The sequence below is a fragment of the Neofelis nebulosa genome, chromosome 3 (genome assembly GCF_028018385.1).
Source record: "Neofelis nebulosa isolate mNeoNeb1 chromosome 3, mNeoNeb1.pri, whole genome shotgun sequence".
Taxonomy (NCBI): domain Eukaryota; kingdom Metazoa; phylum Chordata; class Mammalia; order Carnivora; family Felidae; genus Neofelis; species Neofelis nebulosa.
In genome coordinates, this window is record NC_080784.1 from 73,068,113 (window position 1) to 73,078,247 (window position 10,135).

At 39.0% G+C, this 10,135-nt stretch overlaps 1 long non-coding RNA gene across 1 annotated transcript; it reads right to left on the minus strand.

Moving 5' to 3' along the window:
- Positions 1 to 4,928: 4,928 nt before the first annotated feature.
- LOC131506943 (uncharacterized) lies at positions 4,929 to 9,876 on the minus strand. The gene is made up of 2 exons (XR_009259236.1): positions 9,007 to 9,876; positions 4,929 to 5,940 (listed from the first exon to the last, which is right to left on the minus strand). It is a non-coding gene; the product is annotated as an uncharacterized LOC131506943 (long non-coding RNA).
- Between the last annotated feature and the right edge of the window lie 259 nt (positions 9,877 to 10,135).

Genomic DNA, 10,135 nt, shown 5'->3' on the forward strand with positions numbered 1-10,135 from the left:
AGTGCTCAGCCTCAAGGACACAGGGGACAATGGATGTGGACTCAACCACCTTTCTGCTGCAGTGCCCACCTTAAGGTTAGGTACCAGGAATGTTGAAATATGGGTTGAGTATATCAAAACCCACCGTCCTTAGTCTTAGCCCTGTCTTTGGAATTTCAACTCATAAAGTCATTATGCCAGAGATATACCAGAAAAGAAAAATGCCTGGAGAAAATTCATCCCCCTTGAATACCTCTCACACCAGAAATTTATCCTTTCCTCTGACAAATGGCTGTTGAAAACTTTCTTTGTGCTGTTTTTCTGTCGCTAGAAACACAGTGGTAATCAAACAGATATATTCAGCTTTGTGAAGTTTGCATTGTAGTAGAGGAAAGACATGTAGTATGTCAATAAACATTGTAGTTGCAAGGTTAGAAACTAGAGAGTAATCAGAGTGAGGTGGGAGATATTTTAGGTAGGACGGTCAAGCAAAGCTTCTCAGAGAAAGGTGACATTTGGATAGTCTTAACGATACGGAAAGAAATGAAGAGTCTTGACGGTATTTAGCATCTGGGTTCTTTTTTTTTTTTTTTTTTAATGTCTACTTATTTTTGAGGGAGAGAGAGACAGAGCTTGAACAGAGGAGGGACAGAGAGAGAGAGAGAGTGCAAGAGAGAGAGAGATAGAGAGAGACAGAGACAGAGATAGAGAATCTGAAGCAGGCTCCAGGCTCTAAGATGTCAGCACAGAGCCCTATGCAGGGCTCAAACTCATGAGCCATGAGATCATGACCTGAGCCAAAGACAGATGCTTAACCAATGAGCCACCCAGGCACCCAAGGTTCTTTAAAAAAAAAAAAAAAAAAAAAAAAAAATTCCAATGTTTATTTATTTATTTTGAGAGAGAGAGAGACAGCAAAGGAGGGGCAGAGAGAGAGGGAAGGAGAGAGAATCCCAAGCAGGCTCCACGCCATCAGCAGAGCCCAACACAGGGTTCAATCTCACCGACCATGAGATCATGACCTGAGCCAATATCAAGAGTCGGACTCTTAACCAGCTGAGCCACCCAAGCTCCCCTAGCATCAGGGTTCCGAGGTCTGCCTATTTCACTTCAAATCTTAGCACTGCCACGCCCATGCACATTCCCCACAGTTTTGTGCTTCCAGTTCCTCAACTGTGAAACTGGAATAACTCATAGGTTTGTTGGGAGGCTTAAATTAGTTAATACATTTCACGGCGCCCAAGCTAGAGAGTGCCTGGGGCATTGTGAGTGCTCAGCAAATGTTAGCTGTTGTTATCATCTCAGAAATATTAGCCCAGGTACAAGTAACAGCAGGTTACCCTCAGTAGGAGTGATGCTAATGGGGAGTAGAAAACAAGGTGGAAAGAGTGGGGATGGGGAGCTAAGTGAACATGGGAGATCATGGCAGGAAATGAGGTCTTACAGGGAGCCAGGGACCAGACTGCTCCCATCAGTAACTCCTAATTCTGGATCCACAGGGAGATTACCTTTGGATGAAGTAAATCAGAATCTCCAAGAATGAAGCTCAGGTATTTGATGCTGAAGGTCAGCCAGAGAGGGAAATGAACTGATGTGAGTTTTGTATGTTAAAGAAAGAAACTTGAATTTTATTCTAAGAGAAAAGCTAAGTTATTGGAATGTTTGTTGTGCCCTGCCCACTTCCTCCCTCAGTCTTATTTCTGCATATCAGATTCTCAATGGTCTTTTAAGGACGTCACATTCTCTTAGATTAGAAGACTTCTATGACAAGCTCTCCTTCCTCTTGGGCCCTCCAGCGCTTTTCTTTACCTCCTGATAACATAGAATTTCACAGATTATGTTGTGTTCTGTATGTCTTTTATTCCCTACTAGAAGGCAAATTCTTCAGCAGCACAAACCATGTCTCCGAAAACAATTTCTTATACCTTCAGATACAAAGAAGTTTTTTTTAAAGAATGAACTTAAGGGCTTTGGTTAGAAACAACTGCTTAGACTAAAAGTGAGGTTATAACAAAGCCCCCATTGCTTTAACAAATCAGCTCATTTAACAAGCATCCAAATGTTAGGCACTAAAAAACAGAGATCAAATATGGTTTCATGAGGTTATAGCTATATGTTGAAATTGGGAACACATAGAATGTCATGATGCAATTAGAGACAGAAGGGCAAAGTCAGAATGCAAACTACAAGTTCTAAGTGTAATTTCTTCCAGCAAGTTAAGTGAAGTAACACACACATAAAGCACATAAAGTTTTAGGTTTCATATTATCATGGTACCCAAGAGCGATGAATTCTATTTTGGAGCAATTTCAAAGTATCAAGAAAAATCGTAGAAAAGATCCCTCAATTTAGACTGACTTACAACAGGACTGTCTGAAGGCCTAAGTGTGCATTATACATCACAGATAAAATCCTACCTACTTTTATGCACACAATTTATATGTATTTGTTAAATATCACTTGATTTTCAAGTGATGGACACCTGGTTTATCGTGAGATTACAAATAGATGACTACTGAAGAGAAAAGTAGACAAAGATACTTTCCGGTGCTCCTAAAGTATTTTGCAATGCAATAAAGAAGAAGAAATTAGGTTGTCTGTCTAACAAATAGAAGTGAACTCCATATGGAGCAAAGGCAGGCACTTTACATGGGAACTTACCTTGAACAGCAGTCTACAAACAAAATAAAAGTTAAAAATGGCCTTGTCAGTTCAGGGCTGGAAGAGCATTTAAATGTCTGGCCAACTCTAGTTCACATTGTGATATATAGTTCTCTTGGGTACCGACTGTCAAACTGAGTTAGTGTCAATGAAAGAAAATGGGAGATGGACTCTCAGATGTTCTCATTCAGCTAAAAAGAAAAATACAGTTCAAAGAGCTTTTACCCACTGAGCTTTTCAAATAACCACTCAGTAGGATGGACATCGTGCTTAGAAAAGAGGACTCATAGGAATACGAAGAGAACTTGATATCTATCATCATTTTTATAAAGTGAATCCAGGTGATTGCTTCTCAAAAGAGCGGATAGATAACCTCAAAAGAGTAAATAGGTGCTAAAGATAATGTAATCACCCAATTCACATGGCCACTCAACTGGTGAGGTGAATTTATTATAGATACTCTTAGGCAGCATTCATCTAACTCACTCTGCATCAATGAATTGATGCTTTCCATTCCCTCTTAATCCATACTGGCCAATGTTGGCTACAGCCTGTGACCTTCTCAACTTCACCTTCTACAGACATCAGGTCAGGAGTTGATACCAGGCCCTTAGAGTTGATAGCAGGGTCATTCAAGATAATCTAGGTGGGATGTTTGTAATTTTTTTCCTCTGGATACACAGCAAGACCTAGACACATTGTGTGTGGTGAAATGCGCATGTAAAACTTAGACTAAAATGTTCTTAAGTTTAACATTTACACAAACTGTGCTTTGCATATATTGCTCATTGATAACACGAAGTCACCTTGCATTTACTCAGTGTAAACATTGATACAGCATCTGGCAGTTAAATGTTTTCAGCTATCCCATTTTGGATGGTCCTCTGACCAACAGCATAATTTCAGAACATCTCCACCTTTGTCAATAAAGCAGGGTTGGTTTGTGAGATCTCCTCTTTTCCTGTATAAAAATAAAGTAGAAAACAAAAAAGTGCAGATGCTTGTCATAAGTAGAGTCTCAAAAACTTAACAAGGATGGATGGGATTATGTTGGCCATCTGCCTCAATGAGCCCACTCATCCGATCCTTACATTAGCCAACCATGAGTACAATTGTGAAAGCAGAACTCAAAATATAGGACATACACAACACTGGAAATACATCTTCAAAGTTCTACCTTGAAACTTCTAGATGTAATCAGAGGTTTTATTTACTTTTTTTCTTTTTCTTGTCTCTTGTGGAGACATTTGCATTAATTAAACCTCTCAATTTATGATATATTATTAGTAGTCTATAAAGTATTTTCTTTTCTTTTATTAATTTTTCCTCCGTCAACTCAGAGAGCCCTCTGTGTGTTGATGAGAGACTAACGCTTTCCCCATTGCCATGAGACTGACTGTTTATTAGCTGGAATGAATACCAGGTTATTTAAATCACTACAGAGATGCGATTGGAAAAAATAAGCTCCAACTGGATATCAATATGAAGACTAAGAGCATATGAGGTCTTAAGGTATGAAATTAGTGAATGCCTACAATGTAATACCTACAACGTCTCTGAATGGTTCCAAGGAGGCAGATACTAAAATATTAAATATTAATATAAACAGCAATGAATAAATATAAATACTACAAAAAAATAAATAATAAACAATAAAAACTAAAAAGAGGCACTTGGTGTCATTCAGTCCTAGCTTTAATGATAAAACTAACAATTTTAAGTAGACTTGGGCCAAACATGAATGTGCTAGTCAGATTTAATCAAATATGGAGCACAGGGACAAATTAGGCAATTATCTAATGAAGGGAAGCCAAAGGAACAGATGAGTATCAGAAAAATTCATCTGTGATTTTCGGATCTTGGAATTCTTAAGATGGGAAAATCTGAGTGAGTCACTCAGTCAATGCTTGCCTCCAGAGTTGTTCTAGTAAAATCTCCAGCATCGAAAAATTTTTAAAGGGCCCTCTTCTCTGCCCAACCCTTCATCTTGCCTGTTCCTTCCCCACCATTCGCTGTTCAAAATGGAAATTGCAACATGACCTCGGAAATCTGAAGAGGAGCAAACAACAACCAAAAACCCTCATCATTCAAAGTGAAAATGTGTTAAGAGAGAAGGGTTGAGTCAAATCCAGATGGCGATGTGCCATGAAATGCTAACAGAGCTCTTCATTTTCGGCAGAGAGCAAGAGCAGGCAGTGTTTATAATGACGTGTTAACATCTGTCTGTGAATATCATCTCCATGGCACCGAAGTACACCACCCAAACAAAGGAAACTCACAATAAAAGCAAGACTCTACACATTTTTAATAGAGAATTCGTATTCGAGTTGACAAAGAATCATCATACACATTTGACAAAGCCAGTTAAAGTCTACCATACCTCAAAGAATGACTTTTATGCTAGATTAGACATGAACAAGAAAGGAGACGCTAAGGAACTTTTAATATGGAGTATGCCTAACAGTCCACCTCAGTTGGTGGCAGTGGAGAACAGCAGAATAGATACCGGCATTAACATCATGTTTACCTAAATTTAATCCTAGATCTGCCATTCATTAGCTGTATGTCCCTGGGTGAGTTACTTAACATCTCTCAGCTTTGGTTTCACTATGTAAAGGAGGAAATGGTCCAGTAATTCCTTGTAAGAATAAGCAACGTTAATAGATACGGACTCTTTGCAAACTACCTACCTGTTAATGTGTGCTCAATAAATGTTCGTTCTCCTTCTGCTTCTCTTATAAAATAGTCTCCATTAATTTGGTCCAAATTCATAATTGCTCATTCATTGTAAAAGCAGTTTATTTAGCCTATAAACACAAAATAGCTTTATTTTTTTCTAGTCACTAGTTTTGATCATGTCCTTTTGAATCTCCTTTCCCAACCTTGGATGGCATCTCAGGCAGATCTTGTAACTTTTTGAGTATTTTTCTTCATCAGAATTTAAGCCATTCAAGTTGAAATTCCAGTCTTACATCTAATTCAATGCTTTCCCAATTGCCATCTCTGGCTATGCTGGAGAAATGGTCTAAGGAAAGAGAAATGATCAAAGATTTTACTATCCCATGCCCTTGTAAACTCGAAGTCCTGGATCATCGTGACCAGTAGAATGGATTGGGGGAACAGGGCAGATGTCATGTTAACAGGGATCAGCTGCAGTCCTTCCATGGCAGATTGTTGTTGCTTCTCTAGCTGATGCTGATTCGTTATTCCGTGAGGCAGACATCCCAGGGTTGGCTCACTGCTTGACCACATGTGTGAGGTCTTTGGAAGGTTCTCCAGAGCCCCCTTGTCCACAGTTTCCTGAAATGAGAAACTGGTCTGAGTTCAGTCTCTGGTCTCCAGTTCCTCCTCCAGCTCCAGCCCCTAATAGTCCACCCTGAACCCACTCCTACTATGGAATAAATATATTAGAAAGAGCTCAGCTCAACCCCTTCTGGAAATTTCCACTGGACCCATGAAAAACACACGTATCAAAATGGTGGGCTCAGCCTGCTCCATTTCTTTTCCCTCTCTCTGGCCTACCCTTTCTCTCCCAGATCACCTTTCCCTTGCCCAGGTGGGCATCAGGTAGAGAGACAGATGTGCTGCCTTAGCAGGCATCCAAATGCAAATCAGAATGCCAACTTTCCCTTGTTTTCCATTTTTGCAGGGAAGCCCTCTATCTTTTATACCTTCCTCATTAACTCTCTCCGCTATCAGCAAACATGAGAATTGGGACTCGTGTGCTTCTTCCTTAGCTGGGAACAGAGCGGCTCAGTGCTCATCACTAACACTACACTTCCTAGAATGCTAATGTCTTTTTCCTCCCTTCCTCAGGCATTACCTCACAGTCTTGGAAGGCCAGGGGTTCTCACTTTCATGGGACAGATTCTGCAGATTTCTGGTTGCAATGTTAGTAGCTCTCTTTAAAATTTAGGGAATATGCTCTTGTTGGTTTTCAGCCACAGATACAGGCCACAAATTTGAGGGTAAAAAGTTAATAATGTTGGATTGCAATGTCATCTCAAATAAGAAGAATGACAAAGAAAAGTCTGAGAAATAATGGCGTTGAATACATGGCCAGAAACACAAATATTTGGTATATATACATTTTTTTTTCTGTCTATAGTGTTGTCACAAACTCACTCCAACTTAACTTTATAACTGGTCTAGTCCTCTTCACACACTCCCACACAAGATAGTAGGTAAAATTCAGCCTATCGGTTCTGTTCTCCAGCTCTCCTTCACGTTCCTCTCTAAGATCGTGTTTGATGTGTGAGTGCAAGGACACTTGGGGGCCTGGGGGAAGCATGGGGAATGGATTCTTAGATATATACAGTATCCCCAAGGTCCATGCCAATCTTTGCTCTACAGTGGCCAGCCCCATCTTTCTTGGGGTGCACCTAACACCTGGTTTTATCTCTGGGTGTTCTAATTACCAACTGTGGCTGAATCAGCAGCTGACTGGAGAGCTGTCAGTGCCTAGCTCAGCTGTGGTCAGTTACCTCTCTCTGTGGGCTCAGCTTTTACTTTGTGCAGAACTAGATACCCCACGTCCTCAACCAGCTCCCCCAGCCCTTACAGCTTTCAAGGCAGGCTCATGTCACCACTACCTTGTGGCGGTGCCGTGACAGACCCATTGACCTTGGACTCAGTATCTATCACATGTGGGAACCAGGTAGGATTCGAAATGCCTGTGAGAACTTTCATATCTGGCCATTTTTTTCCATCTTTTTAATGAGGATACTGGCTCCTCTGTCCTCTGTGGGGTGATTTTTTTTTAAACTATTGTGTGTTTTTCTCATTGAATCTGTGCAATTGTTAAGTTTCTTTTGGAAATTTTCAATATCCATTGGAGTAAGAGACTGAACTACCAAATACTTAGTTCACTGAGATTTTACAGGGTGGTCATCACTTCCAATGTAGTTTACAGAAGAAAAAAGCCATCATTATTTACTTGGTAATTTCTAGTAAGCATTTTGTTACATTATTCAATGCTTCACCTTAATATAAAAAAAAAAATCTTACTGCAGTAGTGTAATATGATTGTATTTCCCTCATTAAAGATAGAGAAATAATGAAAAAAATTTATAATAACTACAAAATTATAAATGGTAATTGTGTGACCATTGTCTTGTGAGGGATCTATAGGTAATAGGTAAATATTATAGAAATCTGATACAGAAAATAAAAATGGCATTTAAGCATAATCCCAATTACTACCAAAAAATAAACATTTCTCCATAACTTACAGAAGTTTTCTTCTTTTGGGGAAAGATACATTAACATCCTTTAAATTTTTCAAATGCGTGGTCTGTAATCTGATAGTCAAAAAAACTATAGTTAACATCTAGAAAATGACATACTTGAACTGAAGGTTATTTTTTTCTTCAAGAGATTCCAAAATATATCATAAAAACTATTTTTTAAAAAAAATTAGTGCCAACTTTCTCCCACCTCTTTAACTGATACTGCCTTCTAAACCCCATAGTTTACAACTCTGAAAAGCCTCAAACCAGTATTTCAAAGTTACAGCTGTCGTAACTTTAATGGAGTAACATTAAAAAATATTGATGTCCCAAACTATCTTTGAAAATATGCTTAATTTAAATGGCTTCTTTTTAAAGTTAATAAAATTTTTCAGGTTTGGTTAGTTTTGCTGCTTTAAAAATAAATAAATAAAACTATGAATTACTGATGTGTGAATGATAGTATGTTAAACCAATCACTGAAAATGTTTCAGAAACTGGATTTTTTGAATTTTCAAAACATTAAAATGAAATCATCTTTAATTTGGATCATGATTTTTTTTTTTTTAATTCCTGTACTAGCGAGAGCTTTCCTTCAATGTGTGATGCATAACTACTTGTTTTAACTAGCAATGTTCACTTCTTCCAAAAGGATGATTATCAGCTGGACCAAAGGTGAGATTCATTCTGACAAAGGGATTTTGGCCAGGTCGGTTGTCACCAAGTGAAGTGGAGAACAGAGGCAGATTAGCAACAACTCCTGAGTTCTCACTTTCCACAGAACTTTCTAGTATGTCCTATGGGTCACCTTAAAGAAAGCAACAGTTTCTAGCTTCACAGTGTTTAAATTTAGACTGGAAAATATAAAAAGAAAGGAAGGAAGGAAGGAAGGATCTATACACATAAATAAATATGCTAATTTATAGACAAACAAATACAACAGACATAGCTTGTGTTTGTAGCACAGACACACACGTTCAGAGATGAGAATACTGCTGTGATTCTTTACTTATTTACAATGGACACAGTTTAAGAAAGAAAAGTAGGGTGCAAGATGATGTAAGGCCATTCTGTTATAATTCAGAAGAAATAACCATACGCTTTCCACATTGGAGGAATCATCACTTCCATACATTACTGGGTACATGGGATACACGGTTCAGTCAAACTGGTAATACTGTGTTCCACCGAACAGCTCATTGGGAAACTCCAGTTCAAAAACTCATAATGCATAGATACCAAGGTCCTGATGCAAGTTTGCCGTTTTCCTTCCCTAAAATAGAATCTTAACCCAGGATTCCTTTCTGGCATGAAGAAAGAGGTACAACGACTCAGAGGCCAGAGTTGTCCTATTGAAACTGAGTTGCTTTTAGATATCACAATAGATAAACTATTGGAGTCATCCTAAAGAGATCTAGCAGTCTATTTAAAATAGTGATTCTATTGTTTTTGTCAATTATACTGGATATGACTTTTCAATGTCTATAAGCATTTTCAATTAATTATTTTATCTTCTCTCCCACACATTCGTTATTTTGGTTAGCTATATTTAATCAGTGGATGAATTCGGCTTTTGCTGTAAGCATGCTGTATAACAAACATCTACCAAATTTCCGTGGTTTAAACAATCATTTTTTCCACATCCACCTGTCGGTGGGTGATCCGCAATTTGGCTGATCTCGCGAGTCTTGCTTCGTCTTCCCTGAGCTCTGCTGGATCACAGGTTTCAGATCGATTTGAGTCTTCCTTTCAAAATCCAGACTGAAGAAGAAATAGTTCTCTGAGATATGTTCCTGTTACGGCAAAGGACAGCTGTTCCAAGAGTATTGGCGGATTCTTGCCAGTGATTATCTCTGCCCAGTATTTCATTAGCGAAGCTGAAGCAGGTGTCCCTTGGCCAAGCCTGAAGTCAGTGGGGTAAGGAAATATACTCCACCCACAGGTGAGTGATGGCACAGCAGGGGAGAGAGGAAGACGTATGGACCCACACAACCCACCCCTGTAATGTAAGGAAAGAGGTAAGTAAGGAAACCTGGTATCCAGTGTTAACTTGCAAACACCACTCCAAGAAAATCACAATTGCCAAAGAAGTCAGGGTGCCGTGATTTAAACTGCTTAGTAATGATGACTCAAGTGCATCCCCAGCCTCGAAGCAGTGCAAATACTTATTCAGTCATCTCTTTCAGGCACTGATGTGGAAGCTTCCCTGGCTGAGTTTTATAGCACCCTCTCTTCCCCTTTGTTTGAGTTAATATTTCGGCCATGAT